The sequence below is a fragment of the Saccoglossus kowalevskii genome, chromosome 1 (genome assembly GCF_978046115.1).
Source record: "Saccoglossus kowalevskii chromosome 1, keSacKowa6.1, whole genome shotgun sequence".
NCBI classification, from domain to species: Eukaryota; Metazoa; Hemichordata; class Enteropneusta; family Harrimaniidae; genus Saccoglossus; species Saccoglossus kowalevskii.
This window is the reverse complement of record NC_140641.1, coordinates 39,514,529-39,538,773: the sequence shown is the minus strand read 5'-3', so window position 1 is coordinate 39,538,773 and position 24,245 is coordinate 39,514,529. Positions and strand designations below refer to the sequence as shown.

The 24,245-nt window shown below is 38.4% G+C and overlaps 1 pseudogene across 1 annotated transcript; it reads right to left on the bottom strand.

Annotated features, from left to right (window-relative positions):
- Nucleotides 1-7,914: 7,914 nt before the first annotated feature.
- LOC100369088 (uncharacterized) lies at nucleotides 7,915-10,188 on the bottom strand (annotated as a pseudogene). The gene is made up of 2 exons (XR_013421398.2): nucleotides 10,072-10,188; nucleotides 7,915-9,592 (listed from the first exon to the last, which is right to left on the bottom strand). The product of XR_013421398.2 is annotated as an uncharacterized LOC100369088 (transcript).
- Nucleotides 10,189-24,245: the final 14,057 nt, after the last annotated feature.

Sequence of the window (24,245 nt, the reverse complement as noted above, 5' to 3'; positions counted from 1 at the left end):
CGTATCACAATGCTTCATGTTAGTTTCTATGGATACGTATCACAATGCTTCATGTTAGTTTCTATGGATACTTATCACAATGCTTCATGTTAGTTTCTATGGATACGTATCACAATGCTTCATGTTAGTTTCTATAGATACGTATCACAGTGATTCATGTTAGTTTTTATGGATGCGCATCACAATGCTTCATGTTAGTTTCTATAGATACGTATCACAATGCTTTATGTTAGTCTCTATGGATACGTATCACAATGCTTCATGTTAGTTTCTATAGATACGTATCACAATGCTTCATGTTAGTTTCTATGGATACGTATCACAATGCTTCGTGTTAGTTTCTATGGATACGTATCACAATGCTTCATGTTAGTTTTTATGGGTACGTATCACAATGCTTCGTGTTAGTTTCTATGGATACGTATCACAATGCTTCATGTTAGTTTCTATGGATACGTATCACAATGCTTCATGTTAGTTTCTATGGATACGTATCACAATGCTTCATGTTAGTTTTTATGGATACGTATCACAATGCTTCATGTTAGTTTTTATGGATACGTATCACAATGCTTCATGTTAGTTTCTATGGATACGCATCACAATGCTTCATGTTAGTTTCTATGGATACGTATCACAATGCTTCATGTTAGTTTCTATAGATACGTATCACAATGCTTCATGTTAGTTTTTATGGATGCGCATCACAATGCTTCATGTTAGTTTCTATAGATACGTATCACAATGCTTTATGTTAGTCTCTATGGATACGTATCACAATGCTTCATGTTAGTTTCTATAGATACGTATCACAATGCTTCTTGTTAGTTTCTATGGATACGTATCACAATGCTTCGTGTTAGTTTCTATGGATACGTATCACAATGCTTCATGTTAGTTTTTATGGGTACGTATCACAATGCTTCGTGTTAGTTTCTATGGATACGTATCACAATGCTTCATGTTAGTTTCTATGGATACGTATCACAATGCTTCATGTTAGTTTCTATGGATACGTATCACAATGCTTCATGTTAGTTGTTATGGGTACGTATCACAATGCTTCATGTTAGTTTCTATGGATACGTATCACAATGCTTCATGTTAGTTTCTATGGATACGTATCACAATGCTTCATGTTAGTTTCTATGGATACGTATCACAATGCTTCATGTTAGTTTCTATGGATACGTATCACAATGCTTCATGTTAGTTTCTATGGATACGTATCACAATGCTTCATGTTAGTTTCTATGGATACGTATCACAATGCTTCATGTTAGTTTCTCTGGATACGTATCACAATGCTTCATGTTAGTTTCTATGGATACGTATCACAATGCTTCATGTTAGTTTCTATAGATACGTATCACAATGCTTCATGTTAGTTTCTATGGATACGTATCACAATGCTTCATGTTAGTTTCTATAGATACGTATCACAATGCTTCATGTTAGTTTCTATGGATACGTATCACAATGCTTCTTGTTAGTTTCTATGGATACGTATCACAATGCTTTATGTTAGCTTCTATGGATACGTATCACAATGCTTCATGTTAGTTTTTATGGGTACGTATCACAATGCTTCATGTTAGTTTTTATGGATACGCATCACAATGCTTCATGTTAGTTTCTATGGATACGTATCACAATGCTTCATGTTAGTTTTTATGGGTACGTATCACTATGCTTCATGTTATAGTTCCCTGCTGCTGCGTTACTATGACTCCGCTTTGGCGAACCGATTGCGTCGAGAGATTGGCGAAACTTGGTCAAATTGTATCCCTGTGTATAATTTTAAAATGCATTGAGGGCAGCATAACAAACAGGAACGGCGACTATATACGCGAGGGATAGCGACGGGGATCGAATCGAGGATGTACAAAAGTAACGGAATTGTGTATGTCAAAATTGTGTTCCGGTGCGTTTGTGAGAATAGGCAGATCTTTTAAGTGTGGTAAAAATGAATGAAATGAACACGCATGTGATTCACGATAGTCCAATTCGACGACAGGGCGTCAGGATTAGTATTAAATTAGATTAATATTAACTGATTTAACAACGAATTTGGAAAAAATGTATGCGTGTTACAAATTACATAATAAAAACCACAAGAGTAGCAACATTTGTAGTTTGAATCAATTTACTAATTTAGTAACCGTGTTTGAATGTAAAATTTAGTACAGTATATAACTCGATTATAGACGTTTTTTACATAGGCAAATGTTCCCAGCATAGCATGGGCTGATTTTAATATATATTACTTTTGCGAACTTTGAGCTGGAAAGTAGCTCAAATCCACAGCTGACTGGAAGTATGTATTACAAAGAAGCATTTGATATACTCGACTGTTATTTTTTAAGGTTAGTTAAGTGGTCTGTTTCCATCTCTGGCGTATTTCTAGACAGTGACTTGTAATCGAACAAAAGCTGGAATGAAAATGATTTTGGTGTCGTGGACCCGTGGTACATCGTGGCCATTCCAGGATGTAAACTCGTTCTTACAATTAAATAAATACAACATTAGTATATTAGGACTAATTTATATGATAATTCAATCGTGTGCATGCGACGCAAAACATAATATATTGCCAAATATTTTGATTTCAATTATTTCCATGGGATAGCAAATTTAGTATTTTTTGGCAAATTTTTAATTCATTATCAATATCAGTGTGTTTAAATTTCCGTGAATTAACATTATTGCATTTTACGTCTGTCAAATAACGGCCAAATAAATACGTGGAATCATTAATTACTAAGGACTTGGCGTAGAATTGGAAATTACTCCAAATAAACAAATGTTCAATTCGGGGACAGGATAATAGTGTATTTGGTTATTGATGAAATAGCAGGGCGCCACCAGACGCCTTAGTGATACGGCTTAGCAAGTGCGTCGTGTTTCACTCATAAAGATTGTGCACAAAGGAAGCCGCTCATCTCGCCATTGGCCGGGGCCATTGGATGGCGGCACATCGTGTATGTTCAACTGTGGGCGTGTCTTTTATTTCTATGCTAAATGTGCAACACCAAAGTCCCGCCATTTATTTTTCATGGTTGTTCGACCATAGTCGTCTGCACCAGTATCGCGAGTTCTAATTTTGGTTTACTATGTTGGTCGCTCGACACCATATTCCCTCTCGGTACCGACGCCCAACTCGGCGTCCTGGGGAGGAAATCTACTCACCACGCCACTCCACCTCGATACCTCTCCTTCCCGGAAACGTGCTTTCCAATACGAGACTGATTTCTCTATAAGTTCGGCCATTTAAAATCATATTCTGGACAATTAAATGGTCGGCTTCCATTGCTGCTCCAAAATCATTCAGAAAATGGCAGCGCAAAAACCGCGCAAATTCATTTTACTGCCACTTTACAGCGGTTTTTACAGACACTAGGTAATTCTGTTACCCAATGGCTGAAGCAATTTCACATCTACCAGACACGCCCCAAAACAGATGACGATATTTGACAGGATCGGCCAATGCGCATGCGTATAAAACAGCTGGTACTAATATCCTAATTTCCTAATAACTTATTTTGCACTCGTACAATGCAAAATACATATTTGATTAGGTTGGTTGGCCATCAAGTACCATCTTATGGCACCAAATTCATATATAACCAATACCATTGTACAGAGTTATGTTAACAGCGAGTCAAAAATAAGACTTATATACAAAATTTTTATTTAATTAATTGTAAGGATGAGATTACATTGTGAAATGACCACGATGTACCACGGTTACTTGAAGAAGACGATTGATGGCGTGATTTGGGATCCAATAGTATCCGTATGATGCACGGTCGGGGCCATGTCGGGATTTTACCGATATCTGCAGAATAAATCAAGAAAATTGCACAAATTGACTCCATTTAGGAATTCCTAACGGTTTGCCCGAACGCATGGCACAGTTGGAGGCGTGGCCTGTTCAGCATTTTGTCAACAACCAATCACAAGACTGGTTACGAACCACATCGCGGTCACGACTCGGTTAGCCCATGGAAGGTACCTTCCATGATTAGCTTTGCTCAACTGGTTTTTAAGTTTTCGTTCTGTCGTTCTTTCAAGTTTTTGTCGCATAATTTCGTACGCCATTTTTTGACTCCCATGTGCGAAGCACAAAATGGGAGTCTTTGCAGTTACTGTGTCTGTATATGTGTGTGTGTGTGTGTGTGTGTGTGTGTGTGTGTGTGTGTGTGTTGTGTGTGTGTGTGTGTGTGTGTGTGTGTGTGCGTGCGTGCGTGTGTGTGTATGTGTGTATGTGTGTACGACTGTTCCACTGCTATCTCAAGAACCATACATCGGTTTTTGATGAAACTTGGTGCATAGATGCTCTGGGCCAATGCGCAGATTTGATTAGGTTTTGGTAAGAATCCATGCTCGTTAATTACCTAATTTGCATGATAATTAGCTATTTTTTAGCTGTTCTATGACTGTTCCACTGATATCTAAAGAACCACTCATTGGATTTTGATGAAACTTGGTACATAGATGCTCTGAACTAATGCTAGATTTTGATTAGGTTTTGGTTAAAATCCATGCTCGTTAATTACCTAATTTGCATGATAATTAGCTAATTTTTAGCTGTTCTATGACTGTTCCACTGATATCTAAAGAACCACTCATTGGATTTTGATGAAACTTGGTACATAGATGCTCTGAACATATGCACAGATTTGATTAGTTTTTGGTAAAAATCCGTGCATATTAATTACCTAATTTGCATGATAATTAGCTATTTTTTAGTGGTTCCATGACTGTTCCACTGATATCTAAACAACCACTCATTGGATTTTGATGAAACTTGGTACATAGATTTTCTGAACTAATGCTAGGTTTTGATTAGTTTTTGGTAATAATCCGTGGATACTAATTACCTAATTTGCATAATGATTAGTCAATTTTCGGTTTTTCATGTGAAATAGGGAAGGGGATAGGCAAACACACACACAACCAAAACAGACAAGTAATTATTAATGATGTATCATTGCAATTAATTTATTCTGTAAAAATACTGTTATGGGAATAACAAATGTCAAATAAATACGACGATTCGACGTTTCATCGACAATGTGTAGCAATGCCTGAAGTCACGTTTCACTGACAATGCGTAGCGATGCCTGAAGTCGGATTTGGTAGCACTCTCAGTGTCTGACCCAACACTCGAATCACTTGTACAATTGTTTACCAAGTTTGGTACGGCAAACTTTTTTCTTGAAAACTGGGAATAACTTGCGTGGCTGTGGCTGGCGTGGTGGTTGATTTGGTGACAATATAAAATAGTTTCGGATAGAATTGATCTGACCAGCAGCGACAGGAGAGGACATACTTGCAAAGGAAGCATGGAACGAATGATAAAAATGATGCCCAATCACTTGTATTTATGGCAAAAACAATAAATAAAAACACGTTTTTCTATAGATTTGTACAGCTTGGGTACTTGGGCATTGTTTTAATTGCGCTAGACGTCTGACAGTACAGCTTTGGTTTATATTTCCTGTTTCATAATCAAGCCAGCTTATAATGATATTCACGTACTTCACAGTCCACGCAAACAGGGTCAAACTATAGCCCCACCCCTATATAACCAAATACGAAACGATACCGAGAAAGTAACAATTACATGTATTAAAAATAATTTCCTGTGACCAATCGGAGAGACGAAATCATTCACGAAAGCCCAGGCCTGTTACAAGGCATTTTCTGATTGGTACAAGTTCAGATTATTTTCAATTCTCACAAATAGCTAATTTAAATATTTGGGTCAGGCGGGTCACGTAGACTTCACTTTGCTGTAAGACAAGTTGATCGCACAAGTTTGTGGAACTAATCCATTCGACTTCAATTTTGATTATTTTCGGCAAGAGAGTCCTCTCCAAACTAATGCCAGTTATTTTGTTACTTCCCTGAACATTTTGTCTCGAATCATCCAAAAACGAACGTCTCAAATAAAATGCAAAAAGACAAGTTGATCGCACAAGTTTGTGGAACTAATCCATTCGACTTCAATTTTGATTATTTTCGGCAAGAGAGTCCTCTTCAAACTAATGCCAGTTATTTTGTTACTTCCCTGAACATTTTGTCTCGAATCATCCAAAAACGAACGTCTCGAATAAAATGCAAAAAAATAACCCAAAATCACGATCAGCGAGAGTGGGCTGCGTAATCATTACATTCTCACAGTCGGAGCTACGTCACGATCCCTCAAACGTTGCCATGACCGGATTAACACCTCTGTTTTCCCCCACGCTAACCAAATTCCCCCCACGCTAAGGAAAAAATCTTTTGTTTTCTGCTGACTTCCTGTTCCGGTCCGTCTGTGAGAATGTATTTTCGATACCTCCGATTTTCCGATAAAGGCGTTCTAAAATCGTGACGTTCTTTACTTGGTTATAAAGACAACATTGACAATGAATATCTCAACGTGTCCTTCGGTGTTTCGGCAAAAAACATACTAGTAGTTACTATGAATAGTTTGTGAATTAGTCGATTGTGTGTCAGAAATATAAAATGGACAAGTTGACAGTCACATTCACGCTCTCAGTGCATTTCTTTCGTCTATCATTCTTCCGTTCTCAATTACACAGGACATCAGGCAAGTTATGGGGATAATCTTTATTTGTCTCACTCCTTCTATGGGGCAATAAACAATGCAGGTGGAAGTGAGGCACGATAAGCTCGGTGTCTGCCTGATTGTAAACAACCGGGTGGCTGGCACTTATTTCTGGGTTCTTATTGACAAAACCACTCAACTCTTGGTGGCTCTTAATGGAGGGTCAAATGTAACAAATTTTCACTGAGTGGCTCTTAATTGAGGGTGGCGCTTGTTTGCGGGTTTTTACGGTAATCATCACATATCAATGAATGTTTATACATGGATGCTGTAGGACAATAGACAGACCTGGATAATTGTGGGTTAAAATCTGTACATATTAATTACCCAATTTGCATAATTAACCAATTTTAAGCTTTCACACTGATATCTAAAGTACTAATTTCCATTTTAATGAAACTTAGTACAAAGATGCTCTAGGACAATGTACAAACCTAATTAGTTTGGGGTCAAACTCTGTTCATATTATTTCCCCAATTAGCATAATAATTCATATTTTTTTTATTCTAATCACATTTCAATTAAACTTGGTACATAGAGTTTTTGTTACATTGCGCAGACCTCATTAGTTTTACAATCAAATCTGTTCATGTTAATTTTCTGATTTGCATAATTAGTTTTCAGCTAAGTAATTTCAAATAATATTTAATGTGTCTCCAATACTCTCAGCACATGGGAGTTCTTTCTAAGCTTTCTTTGATTTCTGTTTCCCGTTGAGATATCAATCTATCGCAGTAATACTTTGCTCTGTCAAGTATATATTAGAACGTATATCTCTTAGTCAAGCGGGAAATTACGAAAGATGTTGTCTCCGCCATAATTGAAATGAGAGGTAACTTGAAGAAGACGATTGAGGGCGTGATTTGGGATCCAATAGTCTCCGTGTGATGCGTATACACGGTCGGGGCCATGTCGGGTCTCAACCATATCGGAATTCAACCCCGAGGGTTTATTGGAGCCGAACTCGTATACACGGCCATTTTGATGGCTCGGGCCGGCTCGAGCCGTAGGGCTCTGATAAAATGCTGTCGTGTGAACGTAGCAATAGCAATTGATGTGTTATTTGAGCGTTTAGAAGTTGGAAAGGAGAAGATAGCATGTACTAAAAGAGATTAACAGCAAAGACCGCAACATTTTTCAGCATTACAGGTAAGATTTGTCAGGGGCTGTTCCCTGGCTGTTGGCTTGAAGGGGACAGAGTGATTAGTAAACAATGTTTACAGTGTTTACCAGCTCATCTTTAATTTAAAGTTGTGTTGTGAAGATGTGCATATGACACTCATCGGACAGTTGGATATTGCTCTAGTTTCTATTTATTCAAAATGTGGGATAAAGTATAATACATGATAAAGCAGCTTCTGAAAAGTTGACTATAAGGTAAAGGAATAGTCAATAAAAATTAAGCTACTTCTATTGCCAGATACCATATACTCAAGTAATAAACATATAAGTTGAAAACAAGTAAAATCTGTAAATACATTTAGTGGTATTCTGGCTAACATTGTCACAAAAAAAAAGCTCGGTTTCCTGTAAAAGAAAACTGAACCACTCTATTAAAACAGAAAATCTGTTCGACAACGGACAAAACTGACATTTTAGTAAACAATTGTAAAATACAGCAAAAGCGTTGATCGAGACAAGGTTAGTGCAAAGTAAAAACGCGTTATTTTATCTACTAGTATATTCTATTGTGCATTATTTTTTGCGCATGCGCTATATATACTGCATGCATAAACTCAGTAATACAATAATTATTATAAATAATATCTAGCGTCGTCGCCATAAGGTCATGTGTGAATATCAAAGTTAATAATATAATGTAATAAGACATTATTTTTTATAAATTCGTACACATTAAGATATACAATGTCACAGGTCTCATTGTTCACTGGTACGGAATAGGGGTTATGTTTTCCTTATTGCGTGTAGCAATATATTCAGGTCTTCTTTCCCATGGTGCACTAAACGGTTTCCCAACTTTGTTTGATATGCTGTTATAAACTGGCAATAGATTCAATCTATCCCAGGGAGACATGTTGGTATGGTTACCATGCAAAACATTAATATCGCAAAAGACAACCGACCCAGCATCACCCACTAAATATTCAATACCGTACTTATTAGCTAAGTCAGTGAACAACTTTTGATCGGTTTCCCCAGCTTCAATTTTATATTTGGAAGAAGTTCCAAGTTGATTCTTTGGTGTTTCAGTGGGATTACCGACAAATATTTTGTGAGTGCCTGGTATAACCATCGTTGCACCTCGATCTGGGGTATTTTTGGTCAACATTATAGAACAAAACATAGCTCTCATATTCGGCATACCGTCTTCGGCGTGGAAGAATTCGAAGTCGCTATGCCAGTTATGACCAATCCCAGTAAATGCAGTATGGAAGTTAACCAAATCTTGGTGAATGTAGACGTCATCAGCTAATATCTGTCGAACATACTGTATAATTCTCTTGTGTTTTAAAATATCGTTCAGTTCAGGCATCTGTCTGTGTAACCCAAACTGGCTCCGTAGTCTTTTTGTTCCTGGTTCGGTTGAATACGAAATTTCTGGAGTGAGTGTTGGATCTTCGTCGTCTTTAAGGCTGGATTCAATCGCATTTTTATGTTTGTATATTGCATCGATTACCGGTTGTATCTCCTCTTGCGAGAAAAAGTTTGGCATTACGAAGTATCCTTTTTCATCATACTCTTTGAGTTGCGCATCAGTTATGGGTCCTGTCGGTCTAACACCGTTCTTATCTTCCCAAAACCAAGGATCAACACGTGGATATAACCCCGAAACAGATTTACGCGTCGGATAATGGTCTGTTACCACTGAGGCGCTTAGTGCTCTTCTGGAGACAGCAGCTAGCAGACTGGTACCTTTGATGGTTGATGATCTTGTGTTCTGCAAAGCTGTTCTGCTGAGCACTCGTTGCACGGAACCGAAGAGACGAGGGTATGACATGGTTCAAGGGTGATCTATTGGGAAAAACGATAGAAAGAATGAGCAGTGTCGATTTACCTATTAAATAACATCACAGCTTTATTTGCTCCGATGGAAATGCTGTGTGTGACGGGGGTCAGAATTTAATCACACACACCGACAGAAAAAACACCATAGCCCCACGAATTTCATTTCTTCATGTCAAGGCAAGGCAGCTTTTAAAAGGGCCATGACGAAACAATCTTATTTGAATTTTCCAGAAATTATTACACAGTATTATTATTCGGCGCAACAGTTCTTACATTTGTAAGAAATACTGACACATGTCCAGATTCGTTAGCGTTTTTTGAATAGAATTAGAATTGTTTGTGGCATTTAACATTGATTTCGTTTCATGCCTGGAATTATGTTTAAAAACTGTATTTGTTTGTCTCGTTAAAGTTAATCTTAAGGTTTTAAAAACGAAAAATCATTCAACACACAAAATAAAATGACATTGAACTATATAACATACCTTATTGCTTGGTGTTGAAGACTTCTAATGATAAGTTCAGCAACAATGGCAACCAGAGCTTACTCAGTGATTTCTGACTGATGTACGACGCAATGCAGGCAAGAATAATCTTAGAATGAGTGCCCTTCACTATTTAACTGTTTTAGTCTATATGCAAATTATGTCGTGTTTACTATTGTGATGATATTGCTACATACATTCACGCGATCAATCACGACGCGTGTTCACCCGACCCTATTAATGATCTCGTGACCTACATGAGATGTCGTGTGACGCCGAGCAGTTAGACCGATTTAGTTCGGGCTGACCTTATTTGATCAATATCAATATACGCGACGCGCCTCTGTTTGAAGTGCCAGATTGACCGTCGACGCGAAGACGTATGCTGCTAACTATTGTTTCACTTTTTCTGTTCTTTTGTATTGTGAAAGCCGAGTGGGTAACTGCCAGCCAGAGATAACTGTAAAAGCTCGTCCAAGACAGATTGAGCTAACCTATGTAATTAAAACACTACAAATCATACATATATAGTATGTTTATGTTGAAATGGGAAGCCGGTCCACACCCTGGACGTCTCAAACATCGTCATCAATTGTGTATAAACTGATCGGTAGAAATGCACTAAAAGAGCGGAGATCGTCTTGTTGCGTTCTGTTCAATATGGGACTTATTGTGACGTCTACAAAGCGTGTAAAATACATTGTTTATTCCATGGAACTGAACAAAATATTTTATTCTATGGGGCGCAAGGGTGGTGAACAGACCCGCCCCCCTCCCACGCAAAATTCCGTGCCGCCACCCCTGGCAATATAATAGATTTTGTTCCCCAAGGCGTTGATGGACAATGGTTATACTAAAGGTGACCTAAATCTTAACTATTCCCCCTCACACTTGTATCCCGTGACTTCAACGATCAGAACCAACAGGTCAGAATAAGTCGTACAGGTGATATAATTATGGATCGGTAGTGCTATTTATAGGAAATCTCATCGAATGTCACGATATGGAAGTGAAGAAGTTAATGATCTACTCGTAGTGCTGTACATACATGCATGCATGTGCACCATTGTTAACTAAGTTGCAAACCCAATTACTGACATATTGCTGTTTTGGAAAGTTTGACTAGTCGGAAAATTACAGCGAAGTGCAGGTAACTGAGTTATTGGTTGGTGAAAGCACATTCCTAATTTAACAACATGTAGAATTGGAAGACGTAGAACTGTCTTAGATAGACACCGACTCAATAGTATGGTATATTAGTGTATATCAAATTGTCATTTATTTGAGACTTGAGAATATATCATACCGGTAATAATCATGAACAAAAAACAGGTCATATACTACTGAACCTTCGATCAGCACCCCACCCAAGGCTCATCAAATGACTTTCCACCAAAGAACAGAATGGTTATGAACGTTAGGGCAAGGTGATATGTTCATGAATAGGTAAAAGCCAAAAAAAAGTCACATACAACAGTGAGGTACTTAAAACACGTGGCGAAATGTGAAATTCATTGTCTGTAGAGGTTTATGATGAACGGTCTATGCATGGAGGTAAACTGTTTTGGTAACGAAACGTCCAAACCAGGGCCGGATCGTCTTTTTTTTTTTACCAGGGCCACAACCGACCAGGGCCGGACCTTCATGACACCGTCTATGCATGGTCTATGGAAGGCTTAGCTACTCGCCATTTTGGAGTTAGAGCACAGTTAATTAGAGAATACCCATGACTTTCTCTATTAATAACGCTATAATGGGAATATATTTGGGAACATATTCCCCAACATTCAGTTATTTTAGTTACATTGGTAAAATCTAAGTTAGACCATGAAAGGTAGAATCTCAGACAACTAGATGTCTGAGGTAGAATGTCCTACCTTTCATGCTTAGACCATGGTGCTTTTTAGCTCCATGGTTGGACTAAGCACTTGTTTGTTTGACTGCAAGCCTACTACATTAAGACCAAACATAAACAAACTCAAGGTCTTCCACAAAAAGTCGAGAGTTGTAAATCTAACGTAAAAACAAATAAACTGTCGATAACGAGCTTTGGCCACACCCCGGAGCAAGCTCCATTTTTTAGTGGCGAAGGACTCCGTGATAAGAGTTGGGGCTAGAAAGGAAAAGGAAAATATTTTTTATTTTTTATTTTTTAATTAAAATTTCACTTAAACCTTTATTCTGACTATATAATAGACCTCGTATAAAGGCTATGACAATGTCTCTGGTCAGAGTACAGGCAACACCTAGGACAAAAGATCCAGTAAACATGCATATAATTATGCCGATTGTATGCCAAATTTATAATGATTGCTTGAACATTGGTCAAGATTTTCTTGAAATCCGAGTTAGATTTGAGGGCAAGGAAAAAAGTAGAAGTCCCTTTTGTGAATAAACTCCCGCCAATCAGTGTTCTCTAAGAGTGACAGCAGATAAACTGCCTTTTGTTTTATGGTTATAAGCAGGCTTTTTGTATTAATGTACAGCTGGTTAGAAACCTGAACCTGAACATGCATCTGTTTATACCTCCATGATCTGAATAAACACCTCAATAATTCTGTCCACAGCGCCCCGCAATGCTCAATCACGGCCTAATACAATAATGTTGTTACCCACCCTTACATCTCTCCTACACAACGTGTATCAATTGGGTTTATCATTTTTCGGGATTGCTCCAAAATTAAGTTTGTGCTGTTTTCGCGGCTTTAGCTATTTTCCCCCAGCCCTTCGACCGGAGTTAGACTAACCATAGAGCTAAAAAAAGTTTTGTTTAGCTCCACAGACTAACTCAAGAGAAATATTGAAAAAAAAGTATTTGAAATATTTGTCCTTTTCTATTCCCCGACTTATCATGGAGTCTCTTATTCCTATGTGACCGCAGCCCAGAGTACAGTCATGTAGGTTGGCATCCTTCCGCCGATCAAACTGTACTCTTGGCTAATGTGACCAAGGCTCATTGTCATTGTGTGTTTTGCTATGTTCTTGCTATGAATACTTTTTAATGTACACAATATCTGTAAACATAATTCCCACTACCGCATTTATACAGAACTTTTGAATAAAAAATGTTGTTAAAACAGCATTTTTGAGCTACGGTTTTTCGTCGATGTCTTTGACGTATACGGAAATCAATATATTCTTTTCATGTTATACAAGACACCGAACGCTCTGAAAATCACAATGAGTGATAGTGATAGATTTATTTACTACAGTGTTATTGTGCCTCTCGTTTTAAGCTGTTTCTAAGCGTGCAAACTGCCCTAATTAGTATTCATGTACCATGAATTTTCACAATCAGGTTGTCGCGTAATCTACGAGTCAGGTCACTTTAAAGATGGCGATGTAAACATGGTTGTTAGATACGCTCGTGCTATCTTCACAGAAATTCTGTTTTTTGTTTTTTTTTGAATATTGGCGATATTATTTTTCTGTCAAGAATTTTGACATTTATTTATTAACTTTAATATTTTAGTGGTGTAGTTTAGAGTCGAGATGTACGACAGGGATGGAAGATCTGGTCTAATACTAATACTGCAGTTCTCACGACAACGATGATTATAGGGTGATGATGTCGTACTCGTTAATAACAATGCCTTAAACGCCGACCAAAAATGGATACAATAGAAAAGTCTGCCATTGCTCTCCGTCAGGAAAAAAAAACAAAACAAAGAGGAAAGTTCAAAAGGGTCCCCTGTAATTTGAATATTAACTCTGTAGAAAACACGAGTAAAGCTGCGCATACCAGATGTGGGATAGATCATAGATCTATGGATAGATGTGTATGTTCAAATAATGTACTAGCTGTGGACCGGTTACTCCCAGCACGATGTAATCGGCAATGAGACAAAACACACTCCGTTGAAAGAAGGGCGCCGTCACGTGCGATTCCCCTTCTGTTGGTTGGTCTAGTCACAATCCTATAGAGGGACTGTATGTAGTTCAGTAAATTATTTGACGGGGTGTAGCATGGAACTCCATGTGTGCAGTGAGATGGCTCGGCAGTGATTGACTTGTTTGTTTATTTATGGTATTATCATGCTGGCATATGACGGGTGGTTGTTTATTTATCTTTCAATTGTTTATTCAAATTGGGTGATGAGTTTTCGGACCATACCAGTTGGATTCTAGGAGTATCTCAAAAAACGTCAATCATGGGGCTCCATAGTGAGCTAGGAAGTCTTCATTTAACAACAGTCAATCAAACTTCATAATTAGATCCAAAACTCCAGTAACGACTTTCATGTCAATCAGCTGGATTAGAGCGTGGACGTACTACCTTGGTTACCAAGGTTAGTACATCCATGATTGGAGAGACATCGCTCTTGATGGCAGTAGTTTGGTCAAGATTTTAATGTTTTTGGCAAAAATGAAACCCATTTTATGAAAAAGTTTCAATTATGTATAATAACTATCATGCATTTCTCTGCATATTTAAAATTCATATTGATCTTTATGTATTTATATGGAATAATATGGTGTATTTTATTATTCATATTTCTGTGAAAAGATATGTTTGTTGCAACGTTGTAGATAGCAAGACAATAACACTATGTTGATGAGTCAGTCTACTACCGTATTTATCCGGGTAAGAGAAAAAGGTTCCGAACCTTGTAATTTTAGCAGCTCGAAAATGTTCGAAGCAATACCAGTAAATCGGCTCTGCCATAGAATGATCATGGAGGTCTTTTTACCTCCATGGAATGATCGAATCTGTCGTTTTATGTCTTCATCATCCTTACAGTTATCAGTAACGACATATCTTAAATAAACGTGCTTTCGCACAATTTCTGTTTACAGTCACCAAGATATACGGGTGGAATTACTTCTTCCAAGGAATAAAGTACTAGTACGTACATTCAGACTTCTTAGAATGGTAAATAATATAGCCACCGAAATTAGTATGCTAATCCGAACCAAGCTGCTCTCATCGTGGTGGGAGCTCCGGAAAATGTGCAATTAACGATGTTTGGAGATCAGGCTGTGATTCCAAATACATTTCTACGGGGGCATGAATATGTAAACTAGCGATTACACTCGTCTGGTTGAGCTTTTGATGTATAAATGCTGTTATTTTCGGTCGAAACGTGCCGCGACCAGTGAAAATCACAAGTTTAAAATGATGGCTAATGTATGCAAAAATGCCTGTCAATCACAAAAACGAAAATGTAAATCCCCTAGATGTTTATTCAGTCTACAAAGCTTGTTGGTTTACAAACAGCACTATGGGGGGGGGGGGCAAGGGTTATTTCGTTCAACGTAATTGTACGGTTAGTAACCGTGGTAATTGTAGTACTAGTATTTTTTTGTTCGTACAACCATGGAACTAATTCCATAATTCTGTAATCACAGGCTAGACGTACAACGTAATCAAACGACTAGATGACAAATTCACCGCAAAATTCAATTTTCTCTGTAAACTGTAAAAACGTCTTTTTTTCCTTGTAAATTGTAAAAAGACCTTTTTATTTCCCATAACTGTACCAGAGGTATTTTCCCACTTGTTACATTAGCAGTCCAGAGAAATGTATACGAAATGTCCATAGGAAAGTTCGTTCTCAGTTTCACTGTATACGAGATCAGTGAGCGTCATTTTTGTCCGACGATGTACATATTACGAAGCGCGCGATATTTCAAATCATGGCATATGGAGCTAGCTCTGTGTGTGACGCAAATGACCCAACAGACTAAAGTGTACTTGGTTTGAAATTATGTACCCCAGACCATTCGTCCCGGTGTTATCGCTATCGCCACACGAGACTCCAGCTTGTCTCCTATACAATTTGACTGCGCACATCCAGAAAGTAGATGTAGCTGTGATTGGTGGAATACTAATGAGTTGAGTGTCAATCAAACGCCCACGCTATCTTTAGTAAACAAAATCACGTGACACGCGCCATTTTAGTTTTGATTAGTTCATCGGATCTGAGTGGTCGGGCAGGCGATTTCAAGGCAGCACGCTTAACCCTTTCGTTCACAGGTTGGGAGATATTAGAATGACTGACAATTTCACGCCACTGTTTTACATTATTGGCGGATTTTTCTGCGCTATCAATCTTTCTCTTACAAACTAGACATAGATGAGACGACAGAGTCGTTCCTTTCACAACGTCGCACTGGATCAAATTGGAAAGACGATTTCCATAAGTTATCCCTCCTGCTTTTCCTGGCTTGAATAAATTCACACACGACACACGAAATTCAACACAGTCTACAATAGTCGTCCGCAACAATATGTATGTATTTCTTCGGTGTACTGATGCACGAATGCACCGTGACACGGTGTTTCTCGGGTGTCGCCATCGCTGAGAATGCCGCCGGCGCAATTTTTCACCCAACTCGCGATTCTGTTTTGCAACATTTTATCAATATTCCCTTTGACAAAATCGCCGACAAAAGCACCGCTTTGCTGATCTTTTGTTCTATAATTCTTAATGCAAACACCGACCCTAGTAGTAATTAGTAACGTCGCCTAGTACATATGAACGGTCGTCATTGCAAATCGAACATCCTTTTGAAATTTGGACGTCGGGCAGGCGATTTCAAGGCACCGCACTTAAATATTAGCAACATATTTTTCTGAGCGGTTGTTTATTCTCTTTCAAACGAGACATATATGTGACGACATAGTCGATCCCTTATCCACCGCTAAGAATGCCGCAATGTTTCGTTCGTTTTGCAACATGCCACAAATCGTCGAAAAAAACACCACTTCGACGGAAGCTTGCGTAATAAGGGGGTTAAAACAAGAAAACAAATGCCATGTTTAATACATATCGACCTGTTTTACTTGCGAAAGATAACGGAACATGAACTCGTTTCGTGCGACTTCGGAACCCGAAGGAACACACCAACAACGTTGAATTTACCCGCTATCTTCCAAATATGGTATATTAATTTATTCAGTTGTTTATTTAGAGTGACGTCCGCGGTCGAATGCGATTGGCTATCGATGTCAGTGCAAAGGTCATATGAATATTAAAATTAAGTGGGCGGAAGGAAAATTGTATAGGAGACAAGCTGGAGTCTCGTGTGGCGATAGCGATAACACCGGGACGAATGGTCTGGGGTAGAAATTATGTTGTATTTCCTTTCAAATGATGTTTATATCAGTTGTTATTTCAGTTTGTAGGATTAGCGGGACAGGGGGAAAGATAAGCATTCATTTACTTAGAGGACAGAGGCGGAGTTAATTACCCATGAGCACTTGGTGCAATGCATAGGATTGAGCGGTCCCCCCCCCACTCCCTATATTTAGGGAGGCCTATGCTTGTTCCCTCATTTTTGCCCCCCCCCCTATCTAGGGAAAAGAAGAAAATTTACCCCCCCTTTCACGGGCTTTTCCGATGAATTTCACCCCCTATCTAGGGAACTTTTCAGTCTAGAACTCCTTTTAAACCCCCCTTTTTTGTATATCTCGGGAAGTGTTTTGAAATACACCCCCTATTTTGAGAATCTCGGGAAAACAAGCAAAAAATACCCCCTTTTCTACGATTTTCTCGGGAAAATGTTCCCGAGACAGATCGTCAAAAAGTACCCTCTTTCCCGAGAAAATGGGAACGCGCATGCGGCCCCTATGGATCCTGAGTGGGGGGGAGCGGTTCCCCTTTAACCATGGACGTACTATACGTGTTAGTACGTCCATGCACGGTTACTAGTAACCGTGGTCCATGCATTAACCGAGGGTTCGTAAACCACGGATGGACGGGCTAAGGATAACCATGGACGTACTAACACGTAGTACGTCCATGGAATAACCAAGTCATCGGCATACATCAGATGGTTGATAAAAAAAAACACGCAATGACTTTAAGGTAGCGAGAAGGGTTTTGTAACGTTTTCGAAAAAAAACATTCTATGTCTGTTGTCTCGTTCAGAACAGTAATTTAGGTTATATATTTCAAAAGACTAAGTATTGAGGTACAAGTTCGCACAAACTGGACAGTCATTGTTTACATAATTATCACGTGACATCAAAAATGGCGAACCTTGTAAAAATGACTAAGTCCGCGATTGCGAGAGCACGCTGCGGAATTTCCTGGTGAAATTTACGTCATGCATTGTCCGTAATCAAGTCCATTGAAATGTGTCCCCGGTAGTCAAAAGACCTATTATTCCGATTTCTATGCAGGTTTGTTTTTTTGTCCCCAAATTATTTCATACTTGGCACCTTTAACAGACTATTATTCTGTGACAAAGCATTTTCTTCAAAAACCCAGACATATTTCGCACCATCATTATCTTTTGATCGATAACTGCGAGTTTGAATGTCCTAGTCCGAACGCACTTGATTTGGTGGCGGTCCCAATGAGTCGTACTCAGTCAAAACTTCAACTCGAGAAAAACGCGAAAAACAGTTTTGGTTAATAAAACACTGTAGATTTGCTACATTATTATAAATATACACTAAAAATGGCCAAACATATTAACCACTGATATCATAGAACTCATAAAGAGTGTCAGGTAATGAATAACTTCAAGCTCGAGCGTGAAAAATGAAGAAAACTGCTGGCATTTGAGTCCGTACTCCAGGAACGTTCGGGTTTTCATTGTTATGCAAACGAACAACGAGGGATAATCCTCTGACAAACAAACATTACTGTCCTTCAAGTGTCTATGATAGGAGATCTAATAAAACGGTTTTCATGGTAAAACAAAATAGCCGATGTTTGAAAAAAAAATGCTGTTTCAGAGTGCAACACTGAGTGGCAGATTTTTCTTTGCCTCGTCTGTCAACGCTTTGTTTTCTTTTCTTTCGCCATTGCGTTAGAAAAAATGGTATTAGTAAAATAGAATATTGACTTAAATAAAAATTAAACGATTTAAAAGAAAGTTGCGCAAAGTTACAATACTTATTTTGCACAACCTCCCGCCCGCTTCCGCTTTCCAATCACCTTTTTCTCTCGCTTTTGCGACCGTTTGTTGAATTCGACCGGACAATTTCCGCTTTATTTTCGACCGCGCAAACCCCGAAATATCACCACCCGCCCGCCCGCCCGCTCGCTCGCGCGCATTTAAATTTCGGACTAATAGAAACATTTCCGAGGTTCACATTGTCTTATAATTGTCTTTCAGGTTTTTATGAATGTTGAACAGCTAACAAAAGTTCAAATACTTTTTGTTTTAACTATCTAATAATTATATGCACGCAATCTGACCCTTTGACCTCGATTTGGCTTGGACTAAATATTTTATTTTAAACAATATTATGACGTGAAATGCAAAATGTATTTCAACACAAGTACGACATGGTTGTCTGGGTTTTCTTTCCTGATTGTCGAGTCTTCGCGATGTGTTTTGTATAATTATTGAAGCTAAATGGCAGTTCCATGCATGGGCCGAGTGAAAGGAAATATTTCTAAGCCTAAAATAAAATCTAATATTACACCTCTTTGTGTATTTGTTAATTATACATATGTTTTTCATGACAGTATGTCTGTAAATATCTAGAAAAATATCGTCTTTCGTTGATAATTTCGATTGTTTGGAATGTCTGTCAACCGTGTCCCAATAATTTGTTAGGAATGTCGATCCCAGTTGGTTTCTCCATACTGAGTTTAGCAAGGGCGTCGATCAACACAATCAGCCGAGACAGGACAAACATTGACCCTAATCATTCATGGGGACCATGTCCGTAATTTGTGAGCTGAAACCCCAAACAATTAAACAAGTAGTATTATTATAATATATATTTTATTTTACATCGCAAAACTACAACAGAGCTAGAGTTGTTTGCGGTGAAACAGTCGCCTTGAAGACGATGCAACTTCAACTAGCCATTTCTTACCTTGAAATAAAAAAAATAAAAATTCGACGAAGAGCTAATTGAAGGGTCGTCGTACCATCCAATTTCCGGCGTCGATTCACATAGTGTTTTTGTGCTGTGACAGGCTTCAAAATTATTCGCTGAAAAACATCGGTATATTTTGACAAACGGGTGGAATTTGACCTCAGTTCAAAAAGAAAATACTAGGCTGAGATACATTAGAGTCCACGGCGAATCAGTTTTCTCTGCAAGTTGGGAAATAAAGTAAACCAGAGTAGGGTCGATGATTTTCAGCCCTGAAGGACTTCCGTGTGAATCCTGAGTTTCGAATTTTTCATCGACTGGCCACCAAATCTTTATGGCTATAACTAAATTTGACACGTTTTTTAAAAGCCCAATAAATTATTCATACATGTCAAGCTCTGTTCGATTTTTTCAGGGCATGTGGCCGTTTTTAGTCGAAACCATTTTTTGAGGGAACACTTTTACGGTATAGACTGAACTCATTCAATGATCGTGACTTATTTTTGAAAATTGAATGTCAAATTTTACCAGACCGGCCGACGTGGATTTGGTATTGTTATTTTTGGAATTAATCATTAACATTTCCTCGTTTCTCTGCTCTGTCAAAATGAGTTACCTATGCTTTTTTCACGTAACTGTCTCCTTAAAATAATAAAAAATATTACAAGAGGTTCCAGTTCAGTTGCTTTCACGACACAAGTGTCATACAACTATTAGATTTGAAGTGTTCACACTTTACTATCAAAACCACCATTTCGACCACTCACTGGAATGTGCCAATGATCAGTGTTTGGGCGAGCGGTCGGTGTTTCAATGAGCGAGCGAGCGAAAAAAAAATGCGATTAAAATGCGGTCGGTTTCCGGTCGGACAAGACCGCATGGTCGGAAATTAAGCGATAAGCGGTCGGTGAAAAGGGGGAAGGTTGGGCGAAATGAGTACTGTATGACCATGTTTCTCCGACGAAGTCTCGACTCATAATGCTGACAATGGACGTTAGATAAACACGCACTGTTTGCGACGGGAAGCTTATCAACCGTTATATCAGAATCGTCAACAACAGAGTATACAGATAAGATGTAATCATTTAATTCCTTCCAAAGATAAACACTATGCAAATATACACGAAACGGCAGTTGTAGTCTTTTCTGCTAGCGTTTTAAAACACTAATTTAAGCAACGTTATTTCGCAATTTCGATCTTTTGTAAACCTGGGATGATGTATCAAGGTCGAAAGTAACCGTTTTATCAATTTTTGAAAAATCAAGAAAAAAGTGAAAATTTCCCTTCTCGCTACATTAAACAAGCACTGAGGTCATCAATATATACATTGAAAGTAAAAGCAATATAATCATACCTTGCCGAACACCATTTTCTACAGAAAACAAAGTAGAAGTAGAATTTCCCCCAGCGGACAGTGAATAACTGATAACGGTACCAAACAATTAGCATTCGAATAATATAACCAGGTAGACCCCTGTCGATCAACTTTCTATAGTCAAAAGTGAACACTTTTCAATTTACCGTTTGTTTTATTCTATTTAAGATTTCTGTCGTTTTAATAAGTTCATCGAATAATGCGATACGTACAGTTATTGGTATGCTAGATGTTAATATTTCGTGAACAAATCTGTTCCATTGATCCGGCGTCTGTAAGACGTCTATTAAGGTATAGATGCAGGTTCGTTCACTTGGGAGTGAAATATTGTTTTTATTATCCAAATAGTCTTGGCTATGCTATAGACTGTTAAAATTTCGCAGTATAGAAAACAGGTACAAACATTCTCTCTTTTGAATGTGTTTGCGCGCAGTGACAAAATGAAAGGCTCGAAAACAGCAAATTTGCATAAAAGTAATTTCTCGTTTTCCTACTCGTCTGGAAACCTATTTGAAACGATTGGTTTTTTTGTTCATGGTAATTCGCTTGGATAATTTATACTCGTATCTTTGACATCCCAATCGACGAAAATAATCATATTGCGAAGATTCGGAAACGACCCAGTCTCATATACTGCACGTTGCTTGTGCTGTAACAGCAATGGCAAGTTGGTCCACCAACTTTTCATCAGCATCAGGGCCACCAACTTTTGATAGTTATCTGTAGGAATTAATAACACTGACGTATGTACGATAACCCCGCTCCGATCTTGACATGTGAGGTCGTCCCACTACGCGTTCAGTTAGAAATTTCGGCCATGTAATCCGAATGCGAAGCCATCGTGGCAGTTGGGCGAGTTTCATACATTACCGGCATAAATAAACAACATATGTCATATTCTTACATATTGTAAATGTTCTTACTATTCACGGATAGTTTTATGTCCGCTCAACTATGTAAACACTTTATTAACTCGTTAACCAAAAAAGAAATGTCACATTATCTTTACGGTATTAATAAAGAATTCTATTCTATTCATAGTGGAGTAGAAATACAACATGCGATGGTGGATCGACTCCTGGTAAATGAATTAATATTGGATGGCTTACAAATGTATATATGTATAACATGTAAGAACGTTTGTCACTCACAGGGTATTTCCAGAGATAGAAAGCTGATTGTTTTCTGACAATATTTTCTGGTGACAACAAACTAATGCTACATAAGATGCAGTGCCATCGCTTAATTTGTGCAAACAATATTCAGTGTTCTTTTACGGACCAGCCCATGTTCACCGCGTCGGCTTTTTGTGAATCTGAATAACGTTTTGTAGAGACCATATACTAGTAGCTATATTATGTAAGAGGGAGCAATGACGTAACGCGAAAACCAAAGCGTCAGCCAGGAAATTACGTATTGACTTCATACTACCGTGAACGTATTGCAAAGTGACAACTACTTATGTCGACCATGGTTAACAAAGTAATGAAACTGTCAACTCTGAAAGAAAATCTCAGAAATTCTACTGGACTGATTCAAGAGTTGAAATGTTGCACAATTTTCGTGATTTGCCACTCCCTGTCCTCGACACAAACTCATCTTTTTTTTCAGCTAGTAATGCCTCAATTGCATGGTTTTGGTGATCGGTGAGGATTTTTATCTTGAAAAACTGCTTGATCTATTCTGCTTGGGTCGCCATATAAAATAAAAATGCCCTACTGTTTTTTGATACAAGATAGCCGATTGGCTGTTTATTTTTGTCGCATCTCCCCTCTTTGTCGTTAAGGGCGCCTATTAAGTACACACTGTAGCGAAATAACCACAAGACTGGTTACGAACCAGTTTAGCGATGCTCACCATGTCGTGAACTCGTAGCCATAATATGTGATCTTTATGGTCCGCTATCCCTCGAGAAACAAGTACATAAGTGGCAATTTAGTCAAAGACCAAAAAAATTAATAAGAAATGTCAGTGGCGGCGGCACAGGTGCGGGGGGGGGGCAGCAGAGGGGGCGGTGGCCCTCGAAAAATGTTGGGGGGTGCGTCGTCCCTACAAGATCAAGCTGAAAGCCTCGCAGATCCCGCCCCTCCATATAAAATGTCGTGCCGCCGCCACTGAAAGTTAATAAAGAGCCTCGTTTTAAAATAAATAAAAATAAAATTTGCGTAGATTTTTTTCACTTTAAATTTTTTTTTTGTACCTAATAACATAAAAATAATAATGTTGATGTACCAATGATGATTTTGGGCCAGAAAATAACAGGTATTTCACATACACTTTAAATTAATTCACCGTGACTAGTGTTTAGCATTATAACGGTCAACACACTGTACTTTAGAGTAAATAATCTTTATTGTCTATCTGATCGCAGTTATCTCTGCTGGATGATGCAATTCGCCACGTCCAATCGTTAAAAATAGAAGTTCCAGCATTATAAAAGTCAAGATTAAAAGTCAAAATTTCGAGATTGAAAGTAATAATAATAATAGTCTTTATTGAAGTCGTATCCTAAAAATGGACATAAATCTAAGTACAATAAAGCATGGTTGTCATTCCATGCTGTATGCGCAGAACGGCTCACGTGATGTTCTTGAGGTCATTGATACACATGTTAGTCATGTTAGTTGCTTTCCAGAAGTATTGCCAGGCATTTTTGCACGTAGTTAAAGCGCGGCTCCGCAATCCCAGGAATTGCACCAGTGCATCATGGGAAATGTAATTTGCATGGGCCGCCCAGTTGTTTACTTGGTACACAGCTGTTATCATTTCAACTGAAGGCGTTAATTCCGTAAGCTAACATCATGCATTACGATATTACTAGTATCTGATTTGAAAGGACTTGCTGAATCCCGTTGTTCGACGTTCACTGGGCCTACGCACTTTTTTGAAAGCCGTTTTCTGTGTTTGTTTCGCTCGTGGTCGACTGTAAAGCACAATTTCTGTAAATGGCGTTACGGCATTGTAAGGTTCTCTCTGAATTGAGCTCATGCCTTTGCTTTCTTGCTATTGTA